Below are 17,527 nucleotides of genomic sequence, written 5' to 3' on the forward strand. Positions count from 1 at the left end.
TTATTTGTGTTTGTTACAGGTAAAAAAAGTATATTATCAAGTTTCGTCGTAAGAAATAACAAGAACTCGAGGTACGTATGTGCCGATACTGATATTTTTCCACCTTTAAAATTCATCGTCTAATTACTAGTAAGTAAATTATAATGTAATGCTAAATTATATAACCCAACTGAAAAAAGGCGTATTATGTGTTTGTTTCTTAGGTAGAAACAGGACTTACGAGTATGTATAAGACCAAATGCAGCAGAGTTTACGCGACCAAAAATACGCGACTCGCAACTCAAAAAATTACATTCATATTTGGCCTCACAATAACACGCTTTTTGAGAATTGTCAGTGCCGTGAACCCGCGTTCACGAAACGCGCATCTGCACTTAAAATACGCTGTATACATAAGCTTTTAAACCCGGCCCTAATCCCTAGATACAATGACAAATCAACTTTCCTATCATATCGTAATAACACACCATACACATCCACCATAGCTTCACACCTCATTACCCTAAGAACATCTAGTTATCGGATCCACCAATCAAAACGCCTCGATAAATGTCACTTTCGCTGTCCATGCCACCCAATCAAGCCAAGTTAACTCTTAATGCGATAACATTAAGGTTATTACGGAGACATTTTCACGTATCCGCTACCGTGACGGGGTTCCAATTACCGATAGAAAGTGAGCATCACTATGCATATTTTTAATGCTACTAAATTTAACAAGGCGAATGACGCTTTTAAATCTTATAACTTGTAACAAGTTGAAATATAATAGAATTCCATAAGACCGGAAATTGGCAACTGGTCAGCGTTTACTGCTAGGTTTAGGCTAGGTTTTACTTGAGAAAATTTCATAAAGCAGAATCTTATTCCCTTATTACTTATTACGATGCTGAGATCCTGAAAAAGCGAATAATAAAGTAACATTTAAGTACCAAACAATCTTGAGATGGATTTTCACATAAATCAAAATACATTTTTCACTTCTCATGCTCGTAAAGTTCGTGTTTATGCTGGATCTAGGCGAAATAAAATGGCTTTTTATGCTCTAGTGCATAAAGCAAAATCATCGTCTGAGACCAAGGTAATCAAGGGTCAACAGCCACAAGCCAAAAAGTTTCTATACCGGGTGTGGCCTGTAATACGAGCAAATAATTAAAACATAGATCATACGAGTACTCCTCAAACTGAACAACATTAGTTCAGCGACTTTTAAAAATAATTAGATTTTTAATTTTTATTACACTTTTAAGTTTATTCGAAGAAGCAATGTAAAGCGAAATGCTTGATGTTTGTAGCGTGACAGGCGACGTCAGTTGTGTTCTAGGATGGCGTTCATTGATAGCAGTATTTAATTTGTATTAGAAAAGGAAAAAAAATAACTACTCCTGAACTAATGTTGTTCAGTTTGACGAGGACAATCTATGTTTTAATTTTTTGTTCGTATACGGCCACACCCGTTATATATTTATAATAATTTTTAATTTATATAAAACTAAAAATCAACTAAATTGAAGAAAAGACAATTGGCTGTGCACGACGATTTCCGAACACTGACGACCGTCGGTCAATCATCGTATTTATTAAGTGACGTTTTATATCAAATCAAATTTTATACTGCACCTTTATGAACTTAATTAGTTTACGTCAAATTATTGACATGTAAACTTCGGATATCTATAGACAGCTGTTGCAATACTTGCAACTACTAGAAAAAGGATAGTTCCCTCTTTTTCCTAAAGATGCCATCGTACAATTAAAATTTTTGGGGGTTTCAACAACTCTTTATTATATATTCCTTTCCAACCTAGTCGAGTATGAACGTCACATAAGAAGTGTGTGACAACGCTCTACGAAGCCGAAATTAGCCGAGTCTCTTTCCAAATATCGATGTGCAATCTTAATGGCCGGGTACTGTAAACCTTCATGACAACTTTCTTGGGATAGTGTGGTAATGTAGTTCCCCCAGCCTTCTACACTGCAGTGCTGGAGTCTGGACTTCGTAGTTGGCAATAGAGGGCGCTGCTGCCCACTCTCACATCAACGGTGAAGGAATTTAATTCATGAGCCATCATGGAACCATTTCACAGTAAACGCCATAGTGACATCGCATTAGTTGACAAGGAAAATCGTAATAACTTTTCCTTTGAAAAGGGACTGTACGTTTATCGCCTTTTCCGACACCCACGGACAGAGATGGGTGTGTCCTATTCTAAAACCAGGCACGGTACGGGCATTGCCATTTTATACTTATACTAGCTGTTTCCCGCGACTCTGTCCGCGTAGAAGTATGCAAAATAGTTTACGTCCTATTCTCAGACCTTCCAAATATACACAAAAAAATTCATAAAAATCGGCCAATCCATTTCGGAGGAGTTTGGTCACAAACATTGTACACGAGAATTTTATACACCTACTAGATTATGGTGCGAAATAAGAGTAGTTAAGTTGTAATTATAATGATTTTATAACTGCCCAGTACCAAAATTTACAAGGTCTCAGCCGAATTCGCCAATTAAAAGCTACCAGCTTTTTGTAATTAAAAAAGCATTAAGTAAAAGCCTACATTCGCAATATTGTCGATATGAAATTAAAATTACATTCAAATTGTGCTTTAGAAAGTACAATGTTCGGTGATCGGTATTCAAATATGAAGAGCATCGCAATCAGTTGTTTTATTAGAGCGGTGGTTACTGTTCAGCTCTGAGTTACAGTTAAAATGTTTTCGAACTGGGTTAGTCGATCATACAAATACCTGAATGTTTGGAACTATGTTATTTTGGTCCAAAATAGACTTTTTGTCAGTAGCAGTCCATGACAACCAAAATTAAATAATATGATTTTTTAGTGTTTTTAGCACATACTGTCCGTCTACCTATCTGTTTGCCTCTCCGTCTGTCAGGAACGCGTGGAGGTATCAAACTGAAATTAATATTAAATACTTATTCAAAAAAGCCGTGTGGTGGCCTAGTGGTTTGACCTATCGCCTCTCAAGCAGAGGGTCGTGGGTTCAAACCCCGGCTCGCACCTCTGAGTTTTTCGAAATTCATGTGCGGAATTACATTTTCAAATTTACCACGAGCTTTGCGGCGAAGGAAAACATCGTGAGGAAACCTGCAACAAACCTGCGAAGCAATTCAATGGTGCGTGTGAAGTTCCCAATCCGCACTGGGCCCGCGTGGGAACCATGGCCCAAGCCCTCTTGTTCTGAGAGGAGGCCTGTGCCCAGCAGTGGGACGTATATAGGCTGGGATGACTTATTCAAGACTGCTATCACTTGACAAATCGAATTCCTTGGATTTCAGGAAATCCCTTGAGATGTTATTTTTGGTTAACTAATGTTTCGGCGAAAAACGTTTGGCAACGTGTTTCATTACGCAACTTTTAATTTCTCAACTGTTTAATATTTCTGAAACTTTAAATATTTCAGAATTTTTATAGAACTAGCCTAACCTCAAGGATTCTACACGATGACCCTGAAATAAATCCTGAAATATTACAATTTTAGAGTTTGCAAAATCAAAAGTTGCGAAAAGGCAGTACCTGGGTATTTTATATACATTTTTACGTATATGCTATTTCAATATAAGATGACTCCACACTACATACTTTTTGCTTAGTAGAGGGGATCTGTTAAATCTGAATATTCATCCATACCTTCTACAAATTCGCACATAACCCTGCCGTGCGCGAGCTCGACTCCAAACTAAGATATATTTTTTTACCGAAAAACCGGTGACGTATCTTTCAATAAATCAATTAACCACTACTCTATTATTTTAGTGGCTTTGAACACGTGTTCAAATCCACTAGAATAACAAAGTAGTTGTCTACATAGATGACTCATTCATTATTATGATTTTGTTTACCGTTGCAGAAAGTACAGAAAACAATGTTATGTGTGTCATTGTGTCACTTTGTGCAATTGCATTGTACTAAGTGCAAAGGATGGCACTCGAATTCAGCTTCAAAGTCATCAGTTTGGCTTTAAAGAGCGTTTGGGAAATTTAATGATTATTATATAACTGAAATTGGGGAATATAGCGACTTGAGAAATAGTTTTGGCTGAGGACGACCGGCGACTGCTAAATGATGACGAAACGTGTTGCATATGGCAGAGGTTTGATTTTTTAAGTGACAAATTTGTACTAATTGCAATTAAATATAATGACCCGGATAACTCACGTCTTAAATCGAGTTTAGCTCGCGCGAGCAGAGCGGCGGCGCGCAGTGCGCGTGTTGCAGCAGCCGCTGAGTCGCGTTGCTCCGAAGACGAAGGGCTACGGATTAGCCCGAAACATGTCGAGCTAAACTCGATTTAAGACGTGAGTTATCCGGGTCATTATATTTAATATGAGTGAGTCTCACGGTAGTTTCATGTTCATAATTGCAATTAGTATAAAATTTCATATTTTGTGTGCTAATCAAGCAATCAGACGAACTTCGAGCGATAAATTTAGGCAATCACAAGATCATTCTGATAAAAACTTATTATTCACTAACTTGTTTTGCTTATTTACCATTGAACATAAATCGCAAGTTTCGGACACGGTGGCCAACGATTTTGGGGAGGTGGTATCGTCTATGAAGACTAACCAATCCCCCACCCCCACACTAGCTAGCCTTTACAAGAAAGTCACTGAAAGTACAGTTGAAGAAATCCTGATATCGCGTATTCCGTTGTGGAGATCCTGAGTCCATGTTGTTACAATGAAGATGACTGACATTGTTCAGTTCAATATCATTTGTTAGACAGTTTTCTGGCCGTTATGAATCGTTCACAATAGCATGTTTGACATTCCAGGTTAGTTACAAAGAAAACATTTCATTTTGTTAGACATGGTTTCTCTTATAATTTCCAGAAATTATTAAATGGTCACCTGTAGATTTTTTTCTGTTACAAAGAAAACGTTGTGACAAACATTATATTGTGCGGTTTTCAACAATTATGTGAGCCGACATGGATCCATATTATAAGTAACACAGAATAAATAATAGAACATATATAGATAGTAAAATTTAGCAAGCAATCACAATTTGATTTGGGTTTAAGAACTATTTATGTTTTTGTTTGAAAAATAAAAGCTTAAAAGCTTTTGATAATTTTTTTAAAAAATGGCACGAATCCAATGCAAAAATTTGTATGCTGGCTGATAGGTATTCACCTTTTTACGTAAGAGGGAACAAGCATGCGGGCCACCTGATGGGAAGCAATCACCGCCGCCGACTTTTATGTTGTGTTTATTTCTGGCAAAACCAGAAATCAAAGTGATAGAAAAAGACAAAAGCGGCTTCAACTAACATAAGCTCAGCCAGCGTTTATATATAAAGGGGTTTGTAGTTTAGTAAAATAATCCACCGTCTTCGCACGTGCTTAAAACATTTCGCAGCAACACATTCACAGTTATCTAACTGTACTACACGTGTGCGTACTGTGTGTATTGTTGACTCGTCTCAGAACGTACGACTGCACGCTTCTCGCCCCATTGAAGAAGTATGGCATATCTACCGGGTGTGGCCTGTAACATGAGCAAATAATTAAAACATGGATCAAACTCGTCAAATTGAACAACAGTTCAGCGATTTTTAAAAATAGTTTTTTTAATTTTTATTACACTTTTAAGTTTATTCTAAGAAGCAATGTAAAGCGAGATGCTTGATGTTTGTAGCGTGACAGGCGACGTCAGTTGTGTTCTAAGATGATATGATAAATTGATAGCAGTATGTAATTTGTATGAAAAAAGGAAGATTCAAAGAGTTCATTATTTTTAAAAGTTGCTGAACTAAATGTTGTTCAGTTTGACGAGGATCTATATTTTAATTTTTTGCTCGTATTACAGACCACACCCGGTATACTATACCAGTGGCTCTATGAAAGGAAGAAGGATTTATTCACGACAACACAAGACATAACAATATTTTCTCAAACATGCTCGGAAATGTATGCGTTAATGTCACGAAATGGAGACATGAAGTTTCTCATTTATGGCTCCCTACCACCTCCCTACATAACTTCTTGGCCTAGGCCATGAAGTATGTATGAAAATACATTATTGTCCGCTGCTCTAACTTTTTAAAATTGCTTACTAAAATTAAACTGACAAAGGAAAAATTACAAACAGCCAACCACCACTACTCTGTAAGCATTTGCGATATTGCGATGCGATGCGATGCATGGATGGATGGATGGATGGATGCATGGATGGATGCATGCATGGATAGATGAATGGATGAATGGATGGATGAAATATTTCCTCACATTGTTTGAGAAGAGCACTATACAAACCTCGGCCAGAACAGGGATCGCTGGACTCGCTTTATCCAAACTCGTCCATCAATCCCTTACTTCATGGCCTCTGCAGTAATGTACTATACTACAAATAGACTTAATAGACAACACGGAGGATAAAGATTGAGCGGACACTGGCTCAGCATAGGTAACGCGAAGCGTTAAACCAGCGCTGATTTTCACCCAACACCATCGTCTATGAACTATACAATAATATAGACTTCGTAAAACGGCTGAAACGTGAAATTGAGCGGTAAGTAGACCGCTGCCATGTGCTTCATTTACTATATGGTCGAAAGGTCGTAATTTTAGCAATATTTGACTCCTGATTAATTCTCACTTTTGCTTTTGATTTATGAGTGCAAAACAACGAAAGTTTAGTAAATCAAACACAATCATGTATTGTTTAATGAATAAATGATGTCTATGTCTATGTCTATGTCTAATCATTCAATGAAAACGTAAGTTTTATTACTTCAATACGTTAACTGAGATCCACGAGAAATGCGGTTTTTGTTTCGCTGCGAACTCAATTCAATTTATTATTTAAAGTTTTATGAGCCAGGATTTTAATCGTAAGTCTTTCCATTAAAGTTTTATGTGGAGTAAGAACCCGTATAGTTAGTATCTAGGAAGTTTTTCATTGAATGTCGTTCGTAATGTTTATTACAACTTTATTATTTTTATGGCTTCCGTAGAAGCGTAAACAGATATGAAAGTGTTGTTTATCTTAAGTATGATGTTGTTTACATGTAAGCTATTTAATCTAAGCAGCATAAACATATCATAACAGGAATAACTACTCGTAATCTTACACGATATCACATCCTGATTTCTATTTAACTACATACTAAAAGGATTTGATAGGAATTTAGATCATATTAAAGATTGTGAACTACACACTCCGTCATGATTTCCTTCACCGAAAAGCTCATTATAAAATTGAAATGTAAGCTCGGACATAAATTCTGCGATTTTGCGAACCCGGGTTTGAACCCAGGACCCTGTGCTTGAGAGATCATAAATGTCAAACCACTAGATACCACGACTTAGTCATCACAACATATATAGGTATGTTACTACCAAATTTCAAAACTCTACCTCCATTGGTTTAGGATGTGCATTGTCTGTCAATCAGACACGCTACTCTCTTATGGATGCCTACTCCGTAAGTATAATACAATGTTACTACAAACCCATACTCATCCATAATGACCAGTTTCTTGTACGCGCCTGTCATGTCGATGTCAAATATGCTCTTTATAGTTTTTGCGATTTTTATTCTTGTCTTTATTCCCTTGTAATGTCACAACAATGTTATTCAACATCGATCTATATCTATGCAATACTCGCTGACCCAAATGGGTGTAAAAAAGCAAATCCACCTTATCTAGCCCAGGGTCTCAAATCCGACAGGTATAAAAATGTTTGTCGTACCTGACCCTGATCAGACACTGCGCTAACTGTATTTTGTGGTTCCTTGACGGTGTGACGGAGCTAGTATCGATGCAGGTTTCGTCCCTGACCAAACACCGTCAACCCCCGTCTCCGGGAATCGAAGACGTCCTTCCGGCCTCTTGCCATCGTCTCGTGTAATGCCGTTGGGCTTTGGTAAAGCTTTGGTTTGCTAGGACAAGCGGTGCCGTCATTATAGCGACCGTAATAAGCGGTGAATGACGTCACTAGAACGTTGTCTATGAAAACAAAATGGCGCGGTTTCCTAGAGAGCGGTGTCAATTACCGCCGCTATATGACGGCACCGCTGATCCTAGGAAACCAAAGCTTAAGCGATCGCCGGATTATGTTGAGTAGGTATTAGGTTTCTACCTTTATCTTTTATATTTAAATTAGCAGGATAGTTTGATCTATAAATAGAAAATCAACAATACGTCTAATGTGTCTATTATAAACGTTTCAAAACCAAGATCCTGCCTGCGTTTGCATCGCAAATGTATATGAATGGCGCCGCCGCAGCCAATGATAAGTATAATTCATGCGTTCAATGGGGAAGCTTGGAACAGAAGCCGGATGGGGTTAGTTGCTTGACGCGTGCGCATGTCCTCACGTGACACGGGATCAGAGGGGGAAAATCGAAGTTCGTACATCGTACCGTCCCGCTCACTATCGTATTAAATAATATTAGCGTGAGCGGGACGATACGATACGAAATTCGAATTTTGCACTTCGTAGTACAAGGCCAGGGGAACGATCTTTCAGATCTTATTTGCGAAAATATCGAGAAATGCGAGTCGAATAGGAGAAAATTATCACTAGTTCGTTGAAGTAATTTGCTTTATAAAATACAATAAAAATAATTAATTTTCAGAGAATTAATTAATTTAAATTTAATGAAAAACAGAGTTATCTTCGCGCTTGGCAAATTTATACATTTAAAACTTCAACTTTAATTTGTATTTAAGTATGTATTTATCAAAAGTATGTTTATCTATTATAGTACAAGTTTGCTTAGTTTGGGACAAGGTAAATTGGTATCAAGTGTCCCATGGTATTTATTTGTTTTAAATTTGTATGAAACCCTCGGTAATCAAGGCTAATTCACATTTGACTCTTTTTTTATAAAAATGTCTATGTACTTACATTGAAAACTAGAAAGTCACAAATTTGCGGTAAAATTATAATGTGTATGATGGACACACGCTTGTTGAATTGCCTCACTTTATAATTTATATTAGATATAGTATGCCTCGGGCGTTGCTAATAAATAATAGTTCATACAAAGCCTTAATGGCTAAGATAAGTTTTTTTTGTTTAATTAAATATTCTATGCCTTTTTTTACGACGCCCGTGGCAAGGAAGCGTAGTGCCAGCTTTAATGGTATATGATTAACGGTAGTTTATGGACTCAGTATACTTTAGAGTGGCGCATGAGTTCTTCTTTATAGTGCATTCCTGTTAAATTTTAAAAGTTCAGCTAACAGAAAATTCGAACCGAATTATTGCCCAGAAAAATATGCAAATGCCACATACTTAAATAGTTAGTTGTCAAAAAATGTGCAGAACAATTCACATAGAGATGTTGAGAGTCTGTGCGACGACCATCCCTCTCTGCATCTAGACGACGATCGACTTAAGACTAGAATTCCTGTGGGCTCGCTGATTTTTTATGTGTATATTTATTAATCCACCAAATGTTAGTTAACACTGTTTAAAAAAAAATTTTTTTTTTCTGTCTCTTTCTATTTTACCCGACGTCGAAGGATACAATTAGAATGGAGATTTCATGAAAATAAAATTCTAAAATTATAGTACACAGTGCAATTGATACTTGCATTGTCTTTTGATAAAGTTTCTTGGTGAAAGAGATGTGTCGATGGTAAACTGTACGTAAATGTCAAGTTTTTTTTATTATTGCCTCAAAGAGAAAACCTTTCTGTCGTAAAATGCTTGTTTATGAACAAGAATGCTACTTTTGGGCAGATTATTGCAAGAGAAAGGTGAATTACATTATAATCTCAGTGACAACGCAAGGACATAAGATTTAAAAGGATGTGGTTGAGTTAACGGAACGTTTATTTTATAATTATGTACAAATTTGATATAGAAAGTGCTATCTTAAAAGCGCGGCTACATAATTTCACTGATATGCCTAAAAAGGCTTTGTATCGTAGAGTAGTCTTTGTATCATTTATAACATAGAGAGTACGAAATGTATGAATGAAAGCTGTGGTTCCATAAACATGAAACATCGCTTTGGGGTGAAAACAAACTAAACATTTTGGCATGAAGCCTAATGTGCAAATATGTTTTGAACTTTCAGGATTCTCACTCATACTCGTTTATTTCTAGGGACTTCATCACGAACTATTTATTGTAAAAATTACCTCGACGTTTCGTTTATGTATTCTTACTCAATTTAGATAGATCAGTTACAACACACAACTTACGTGAGCGTAAGTCCTAGTGACTCCATAAAGTAAAAATCAATTGTAAGAATAACTGCGCAATGTACTACGTGGAGTACAATTTTTCAATTAAATGAAAACTTTTTTATATAAATTATTTCCAAAATTAAAAAACATTCAACTCTCGGCTCGGACTGTAACTAAGAATGGGTAAAAAAGTCAGAACTTACGAGTATACGATACATAACTCTATTTTGAAAACTTCTTAGTAAACGATTTAAAAAATGTATAACGGGAATTTCGTAAAATCCCGTATGTACCTAACGGTTTACGCGTGGAGAGCCGATGGTATTAATATAGGATTCCAACCTCGACAGTTACCCGTATGTCACATAACTTCACATTACGAATGACCCGTCTGAGTGACTTCCTTAGCGCACACTCAGGGTGCTTTCAAACCGATCATACCGGGTGTGGCCTGTAATACGAGCAAAAAATTAAAACATAGATCGTCCTCGTCAAACTGAACAACATTAGTTCAGCGACTTTTAAAAATAATGGAGTCTTCGAATTTTCCTTTTTTCATACAAACTCAATACTGCTATCAATGTACGCCATCCTATAACCCAACTGACGTTGCCTGTCATGCTACAAATATCAAGCATTTTACTTTACATTGCTTCTTCGAATAAACTTAAAAGTGTACCTAATAAAAATTAAAAAACTAATTATTTTTAAAAGTCGCTGAACTAATGTTGTTCAGTTTGAGGAGAATGATCTATGTTTTAATTATTTGCTTATATTACAGGCCACACCCGGTAGATTGGTTTAGTCGAAAATATCGATCGACATCGACCAAACCATTCCACTGCGACATTTTCTTTCATCTGTGCACCGCACCTGTCTAATTACTTTTTCACTTTTTTCCTGCAAAAGTTAATGGTAATTAGACTAAAAGTGCACAGATCTCGAAAAGGGATGGCAGCCATTCTCGTTCAACTGTTTTAAGTATAAATAAATAACGTGCCACTATTACTATTGCGGTAATAGCGGCACGGTAATTAGATTGATGCACAGATGAATAAAAATGGCCGACTATATTGATTGATGGCGTCGTCTGACGATTTACCGATTAGTTTGATATACCTTAGTGTAGTAGAATGTAAAGATCGACGTCAACTAGGTAATAAATTCAACCATTGATTAACATAGATCAAAAGGCGTAGTGTTAACTACGAATTGACGTTATTCAATATAGAATACTGCAACTGGAACACCTCGCAAAAAAGAAAATAAACGCTCCCAGCTCCCCAGGTCCCAGGTCTTCGTCAATCCGTGACGTGTGCTTGCTTGTACACTAACCACTGTGGTTAGCATACACGGTTATTATTACCGAATATTTTTAAGACAGTGCGCAGTGACTATAAGAATTTCCGAAATTTTTGTCGCCAACAACCTTATTGTGAAAGAAAAAAACAATACGAAACCAGGAAAGTTCGATAGTTATCAATCTTTTCTTCATCAATAGATAATCGATCGATCGATTGGTAACACCCTTGATCTACTCCCAGAAGCAGTTACAGTTAACAGATCGCTGCCCGAGTCACAATAAAAGGAATAATATGTAGGTTCCTTAGGAACCGGTCACCGAAGTAGTGTTTCCAGGATTCTCAAAGATCTAGGACATTGAAATTTATCATCACCATCATCATCATCATCATCATATCAGCCTTTAACCAAGTCATCCATCCATGGTGAACATTGAATTTCAACCTAGATAATTAACCCTAAAACGGGGAAAAACAGGGGGGAATCAGCAGGATGTTATAAATACCAAGTGGTACAAAAAAGTTTTTTTATATTTTCTTTGCTGGTTGCTTATTTTACACGCTATACTTTTTATGAAGGTGATGAAAAATAAACCGGAAAGCATTTATCAACCCTAAGAAAAGGAAGGAAATCCTGAATAATATTCTCCTTTGTGGTTACCGCACTGTCGGCTTTCGTTCTTGTTAAGGCACTCAGCGGCCTGTACAGATAGATTTGCTGCCGGCCGTTGACGGATCTATCTGCCCCGATAGCAGCGCTTGCGCATATTGCGGCCCACCGGCCCAGCCACAATTTTAGCGATGCGGCGAGAGTTCTATATTCATTGCGTGTATTGTCTGGTAACCACTATGCAGAAATCGTATCGGCCGCGCAATGAAAAAAGAAAATGGTGTACGGTTGTGTCACTCTGAAGATGAGCTATGTTCGAGTTCGAAACGCGTCAGTGTAGTGTGGTGGTGGTGATAGATGGGTTTGTGTGATTTGTGTGTGTTCTTACAGTGTGGAGGTGGAGGAACTGCATGAACACGCATATTTTGCATAAGCTTAGCTATCGTAAGGTCGCGGGTGAGCAAGGAAATTATTTTAGTTCATTGTTATGTTTTTCGATTCGAGCGTATGTATGTGGGTATGTATGTCCATTTCTTTGGCCTCGCTGCAGCCTAAACGGCTGGACAGATTTTAACATATGAGGATTCGTCATAACTGTCAAAGTGACATAGGCTATATAATATTTCAATATGGCGTCTGCGAAAAAAAAATGGCGTAGGAACGAAAAAAATTTTTTGTATTGTAACAATATGGGTATCAAATGAAAGCTAATAATTAGGCTATATTGTAAATATATGTATGTTATAATAATAATAATAATAATAATAATAATATAATCTTTATTTCGGAATACACAGACATACATACTTTTAATCTACCGTTTACACATAAATATCAAAAAAGTGTAAAATAAAACATGGATTTTTAAAATTTAATGTTTTTTTAGATTATTGACACATTTGTGATTGGTTAAATATCTAAATGAGCCAATTGCAGCAAGACTAGCTTCAAATGAACCTCACGATATAACGCCATCTAGCGATCTGTCAAGAGAACCTCTTTGGTAACTCAATATTGCTGACTCACTGACTCACAAACATCGTAGTAAGTACTTGTGTAGTAACGTTGCTTCCGAAAATCCACCGTCATCATCATCAAGTCATCAACACATTATGAAAGTAAAAATTAAGAAGAAAACATTTCGTCAATTCAGAACTAGCTTTCACAAGGTCACAAGTGGCTGTCAAGAAGCATTCATGGCCATGATTTGACGATAGCTATGTACAATCAACGTCATAAAAAATAAGTGATAACTTTTGTACCTTGTCGCTTCCAGACACAGTTTCGTACGGCCTTTCAAACATGACGTTAAAATTACAAGGTACAAAAGTGATCACTTATTTACGACGTTAACTGTACAATCACTTCATATAGAATCATTAATCACCATGGAACCTTTTTCCAATAATGACGACTGATTCAAATAAAATAAACAAATTATGGGACGTACTCCAATTGACCTAAAGCAAATCTTGGACCAACCTGTAGGGATAAAATTTTGGTAAAAAATTACAGATAAAAGTATACGTATTAATCTTCAAAAAGTAAACAACAAATATGCATATATTCGCACGTGTAATAAGCTAATCTAAGCATTAGATTACCTAGTCCTTCTCCATCTATGAACAAAGGCTGCTGAATTTCACGATGTGATCTTACCATAAACTGTCCCTTGGTAACCCTAGTCCTGGATATGTATGATTGTATCACTTCCTTTCTCTATAATGGGTGTGGACGCACTATGTCACGGGATATTAACACCAGCTAGGTAGGCGGCCGGTTTGAGATACGGTGCTCAAACTTTGACAAATGTCCTTAAAATTGTTGAGATAGTTAAAAAACCCCCTACATACCAAATTTAATCGAAATCGTTGGAGCCCTTTTATATATAAAAATCTAATACTTTCAAACGAGCAATTCAATTCTTGTAGGTATATGTATTTCTTTTTCCAGGGATCTCAGAAGCGGCTCTAAGGATTTCAACAAAAAGGGTTTAGCAGGCTAAGGAATCAACTTTCAGCCCTCTATCTTGAACTGTCACAGAGATAATGTCAAAAGTATGTTTCCTTACGTTTCAACGTTAATTATGTTTCAACGAGTTTGAAAAAAATTGTTAAGGTAACATATTTTTGACATTATCTCTGTGACAGTTCAAGATAGAGGGCTAAAAGTTGGAGTGATTACTAGTAATGGGGCGACAAACAATTGACATTCACCAATTCAACTATTCCTCAAAGGGGCCACATGTCCTTCCTTAGCCTGCTAAACCCTTTTTATGTGGAGCTTTTGGGGGCGAAAAATTGATCTGGCTAGATGTTTCTCTAGAAAAACGCATGTTCCTGAGTATTCGTGTATTTTTATTTAAGTTTATTTTACGTGCAATAAGATCGGTAAATTCAATATCGCCGACATGAGTTTATATTCCCAACGCGGTACAGCGTTCGACTTGCAAACTAGTGCTTGGGATCAAAACGATTTTTTAATTTTTATACTGGAAAAACAAAAAAACTGATTTTAATAACATCAAGCCAACTTGAGTAATTCCTCCGGAAATTCCAAGTTTATGATCAACGGCCATTAATTAATGTACGAAGACTTTGAGAGCCTCTGGTCCCGATCGATTCATATGATAATGCGTCTAATCGCGTGGTTAGCTCATGGGAAAAAAGGTTTTAGCAATTTACGAGCACCTAACTTATTAACTATGCGATCTACGCTAAAGATACAGGGTCCACATCAACCGAATGAGGCTTGAGATCTTGTATTTTTTTATCGCTGAGTCGCATCATAGAACGTTGACAACATGTAATGGATTTATGTAGAATGGGGCTGTAGGTATTTGTACATGGACCGTCCAGATTGCTACCACCAGCTTACTCGCTCATCCTGCTGCCAGTAATGTTTGCGCTGCTGTGTTCCGGCGTTGAGAAAGATAGCTAGTGAAATTATAAATAAATAAATATCACGGGATAATTCACACCAATTGGCCTCGTCCCAAAGTAAGCTTAGCAAAGCTTGTTTTATGGATACTAAGCAACGGATAAATATAATTAAATAGATATAGAAACATACTTAAATACATATTAAACACCCAAGACCCGAGAACAAACATTCGTATTTGTCATACAAATATCTGCCCCGACACGGGAATCGAACCCGGGACCTCAAGCTTCGTAGTCAGGTTCTCTAACCACTAGGCCATCTGGTCGTCGAATTATTATATGGCATATATGGTTATATTAGCAGGTATTTGAAGCCTTCTACGCTGACAACGTTCCGGCAATCTTCTGTCGGACACTGCGGGTGGGTAATTGTGCTCACTTGCCATTAGGTAGCCAAGTTACTTGTTTTCCATCCTATTTTGTAAATAAAAGTTTTCAACCACAGAACTATATTATTTCAACGATAATTACAAATGCACTTAGGCCCTGCTAATTTCCCAACGCAATCGACCTGTTTTGTTTGTAAAAACTTATTCTAGAGACTCATTAGTTATAACATTTAAATCATTTAATATTATGGGATATCTCTTTAAGAATATTATTAAGTTAAAGTGAAAATTAAATTTTTTAGACAAACGGTGACGACAGTAATTGTCATCACTATTCATTCAAAAGCCGTGACCACTTACTGCACTGAATATATAATAAAACGAACACTCTGTAGGTTAATTAATTTTATTTGACGGATAAATTTAATCTATGGATGGTAAATATTTGTTTGGCGTTTATAATTTAATATCTGTTGAAATTGGTCAAAAACGCAAAGTAACGTTCTCACACTTTTGAAATGACCGAGATCGGAGACTGCCTTGTCACTGTAGTTGTAAACTAAGGGTTAGGTTGAAGCGGACCCGTGAAATACAGCTTGGAATATATTGTGGCTTATTTCCTTTTAATTTATTGTCTATCCAACACGCATCCTGTATTGTTATAACTATAAGTCATTTTTTTTCATAACGAGAGCAATTATGAATTTACGAGATAAATAAAATACGTTATGTAAGTAAAGGATATTTAGTAGACACTGACAGATAGATTGTTAAAGAATCAGGTTTTTTTTACCTTCACTACATTTTTAATTTCTGTTTGACATGTTATTTTTTTTTATAAAGTACTTATATATTATAAAATTTATTATTTAATACACCATTTTATTAATATTGTTTTATAATAGGTACTGAAAATACTGGTAATTTTCTCGACATATAATTACGAGAAAAAATAAAGGTTCACTTTTACACACCCTTATAAATGGCAGTGACCCGAAATTTCCTTCGTCAACTTCATGCCTAAATCGTGTCTTACGTACCTGTACCCGTGCATTTCGATTTTTTTATTATCTGCCAATTGGTATTCTTCTTTTATGCTTACTTATTCTTATTTTTAATTAGCGAGATAAGATAAACGTTCGAGTACTGATCACTGTCTTATTTAATAGTAGCCACCTTCAATTGGCATAAGCAATAGAAGTGACAGCAAGATGCCATCTATTGGGCATTAGCATGTCAAGCAATGGGACATTAACTTTACTCCATACATACTTTATTAAAAATATTTTGCTTCAACTGCAAAGTCTAACCAATATAAACGTTTAAATAAAATGTACAATATCGGATGCTAAACCAATGCTATTTAACTACAGACTTCTACCAAATTGTAAATAAATACAGTACTGTCACTCAAAATGGAGACATAAATGGCTACAGTCATCATCATAAATTGCCAGAGGTCCTTGATTTGTGACGATAGTGACGTACCAACAGTTTTAGTGTCGATAAATAAAAAACGTTAGAGGGTCAATCAACTTTTTTATGTCTTGTTATTCTGCCCCATGACAAAGGAGACAACAGTGAATCAGTCTTTTTCAATAACATTTTTAATGTATACTATTGACATGCTTAGGAGCTAGGTATAACAACTTCAAACCTTGGTGGGTCTGTAATACAGTTAACATATCCGGCCCTAAATATAGCAAAGCATGCTATGCAAATAGAACATCATTCTCTGAAACCTTCCGTAAACTGGATTTAATTAAATTTGCAAATAAAAAAACTATACATACATCAAATTTTTATTATGCATTTAAAGAATGCCTGTATTTATATGTAGTGCCACAAAGCTACAAAGTAAGGGACGCGTTATTATTACAAGAAATGGAACATTGATGTCGATATTGACTTGCCACATCACTAGTGAGTCATTTTTAAAAACAATAGCGTGTTTTAAATTCCCACGCGCTATCCAGAATGCCACCAACGAATTTCACAGAAACAGTATACCTACCCATATTGAATTTAACAGCTGTCTTCAGTTGTTACCAACATTTATATTTTGGTACTTACACTAAGTATAAACTTGACAAGTTCGTATTGACACTCGGTCACAGAGACCCTCTGCTAAATAGGAAAGCATACATTTCCCAGAGATATGACCAAGCT

General features: G+C 36.3%; 1 protein-coding gene across 4 annotated transcripts in view; it reads left to right on the forward strand.

Moving 5' to 3' along the window:
- mwh (multiple wing hairs) overlaps window positions 1-17,527 on the forward strand; it is a 213,083-nt gene that overhangs the window by 139,625 nt on the left and 55,931 nt on the right. The window contains exon 1 of one of the 4 annotated variants that reach the window (XM_074088878.1): window positions 24-71. The exons of the other annotated variants lie outside the window; for them this stretch is intronic. The gene's annotated coding sequence lies outside the window, so the exon portion shown is untranslated. Of the gene's footprint in view, window positions 1-23; window positions 72-17,527 lie in introns of those variants that run through there. 4 annotated transcript variants of the gene reach the window in all.

The sequence above is a fragment of the Choristoneura fumiferana genome, chromosome 6 (assembly GCF_025370935.1).
Source record: "Choristoneura fumiferana chromosome 6, NRCan_CFum_1, whole genome shotgun sequence".
In the NCBI taxonomy this organism is placed as follows: domain Eukaryota; kingdom Metazoa; phylum Arthropoda; class Insecta; order Lepidoptera; family Tortricidae; genus Choristoneura; species Choristoneura fumiferana.